Here is a 3,023-nt window from a genome sequence, read left to right as displayed (position 1 = left end):
TCCCCTCCTCTGTGCTGTGGATTCTACCAGGCATCTCTAGCATTCCAGGCAAGGGCTCTACCACCAAACTACAACCCTAGGCTTATCTCTACCTTTTTAAACCAAAATTAAAATAGGCTGTGCATGCTGTTCTGTAACCAGCCTTCTTCACTTCACACTGCATCATGAACTACATGTCATAAATATTCTCATATCAACCTTTGTCATGATTGCATAATTTTTCGTTGTTTAGGTATGACAACATATTTAACCAATCCCTTCAGTTTGGACATTTTGGTTGTTACCAACATGCCACAAATCTGGTAGATATATCTTGGGGTTTTGTTTTATTTTGTTTTTCAAGACAGGGTTTCCTTTCTTAGTGTAGGTTGACCTTGACCTCATGGTGACCTCCTGCTTCAGCCTGCAGAGTGCTGAGATTACGGGCATGCACTGCCACGCCTGGCTAGGTATGTGTATCTCTGATCTCAAAAAAATTATCTGACTTTTTTTTTTGTACAGGGTATTGAATTCAGAAAAATTATTTGATTTAAATATATATATATATATATATATATTCCTTAAAGTTCATGCGGTCAGGATCTTGCACTTTTTTGTTTGTTTGCTTATCTCACTATGTAGTTCAGGGGGCTTTAAACTCATTATGAAGCCTCAGCTGGTCTTTATTTTCTGGTGCTCTTCCTACCTTGGCTTCCTGAAAGGGCTTTACACATTTTTTGCTTTGGTTTTTGTTTCTGCATTTGTTTTGAGGCAAGGTCTTGCTATGCAGTTCAGCTTGGCTTTGAACTCACTTTGTAGCCCAGGCTGGCTTCAAACTCACAGCAATTTTCCCTCTCCAACCTCCCTCCCCAGTGCTGGAATTACAGGCGTGTGCCACTACACTCAATCATGTTTTATCTTTGTCACCTTGGGTAGAACGATAATTATGTTAGGCCAGCGAGATAGCTCAGTGGACTAAGCACTTGCTTTGGCAAGGGCAGGGACCAGGGTTCGATCCCGGGTCCCACATGCCCTGCCGGTCCCACCCCTGGGGCTCACTAAGCTGGCAACAGAATCTGGGCACTGTGGTGCATGCCTGTAATCCCAGCAATGGAGAGGCTGAAAAACAGGAGGATCACTATAAGTCCAATCTGCGTAATGAGACCCTGTACCAAATATACCAAATTAAAAAAAAAAAAAAACATAATAAGGGGCCAGGGAGATGGCTCAGTAGAATAAGCACTTGCCTGGTAAGCAAAAGGGCCTGAGTTCAGTCCCTGGTTCCGGAAAAACAAACAAACAAAAAAAGCAATAAGTATGTCACTATTCTCTTGGAGTGAATGTTAGGCAGATCCAAGCATCTTTTAGAGCCAAAATCTGCACAGATAATCACAGCAGAGGTGCTTACTAAGTATTTTATGAAGCTAACAGGGAACAAGGGAACCCCAGTGGCTGACAATGACCCAGCCCACAAGTGAGACCCTGAGACCGCACATGCAGGATGTGAACCACAGTCAGATCCTGGCTCCATTGCCTTACATCTGTACAACCATGGCCAAGCTGCTCAGCTTCACTACACCTCGGCCTACTCACCTGGGCGCTGGAGATCAAAACTTCTACTTCGTATGGTGATTATGAGGCTAGAAATGCCGTGCTTTTGTTGTCGGTTATTTGGGCAGTGCTTGGCATAGAACCAGGCTTGCTTTACAACAGAGCTACATCCCCAGCCATTTTTTTTTTTTTTTTTTTTTTTTTTTTTTTTTGTCTTTTTTGAGACAGCGTCTTGCTATACAGTTCAGGCTGGACTTGAGCTCACTCTGTGGCCCAGGCTGGTCTTGAGAACACCATGATTCTCCTGCCTCGGCCTCCCGGGAGCTGGGGTCCCAGGTGCATACCGCCATTCCCGGCTTTCCACCGACATTGCTGCCTCTTGTCTGTACATATCACCACCACAGTGAGCAGCCTTGTATATCTTTGTGCACTTACCTAATTATTTTCTTTGAAATAATGTACATTCATACAGCTGCCATAGTGCCAGGTGTGGTGGCACACGCCTGCAATCCCAGCTCTTGGGAGGCTGAGGTAGGGGTATTAATGATAGTTTAAGGCCAGTCTGTGTTACGCAGTGAGTTCAGGCCTCTACCCTGAACTACATGATGAAGCTCTGTCTCTAAATAAGTAAATACTATGTATAATATATGTATTTTATTTTATTTTTGTACCAGGGATCGAACCCAGGACTTTGCTCTTGCCACGCAGCTGTTTATGCCACTGAGCTATCTCCTCAGCCCAATATATATATTTTAAAAGGCTTTTAACCAACTGGCCAAATTGTCTTCAGACATTATCTCCCTGCTTGCACCTAGAGTATTGCAGTCAGGCTTGCTTTTCTTCATGCTCTTTCCATCTCTGCACTGGGGCATCCTTTGCCCATCTGATACGACTAGTGGCATCTTCCGGCAACAACAGGTGAGAGAGCAGTGCATAGCCTTTTCAGGGAATGCCCAGTTTTCCAGCTTCAGTGTTTGTTCCACTGGGAAGTTGGCTATAAATCAGCCAGGGCACTGAGCTGAGACCCTAGAACCCTGAATCTCAGCTTGTCTTGCGAGCACCTGGAGTGAGCAAGGATGGACTTAAGGGTTCTGGGACTTTCCCCTCTCTCTGACTGTGGCCTGGGTCATCGAGGCTGGCAGGTGTGGAGGTGGGCAGGTGAGCCTGAGTCATGCAAGCCAAGGGGCGTGGCTTCCTGGATCTGCTCCAGAGTTGACATGCAGGTTCCAGTAACGGGCGGCTGAACTGAGCTAATTGCTGTTGCTGTTGTTGCTGCCCCAGCCCAGCCCTGCACGTAGCAGCAATGCTAGAAGAGGGGGTGAGCAGGGAGGGGGAGAGAAGGGAGAGGAGGAGAGGGAGAAGGAGAATGTGAAGGCAGGAGGGGGTGGAGGAGGTGGAGGTGGAGGAGGTGGAGGTGGGGTGGAGGCGGAGGTAGAGGCTGGGCAGAGGTGGCAGCTGGGCAGAGGTGGAGGCTGGGCAGAGGTGGAGGCTGG

The sequence above is a fragment of the Octodon degus genome, unplaced genomic scaffold, assembly GCF_000260255.1.
Source record: "Octodon degus isolate 3935 unplaced genomic scaffold, OctDeg1.0 scaffold00009, whole genome shotgun sequence".
NCBI lineage: Eukaryota > Metazoa > Chordata > Mammalia > Rodentia > Octodontidae > Octodon > Octodon degus.
Note: the sequence above shows the minus strand (reverse complement) of the source record.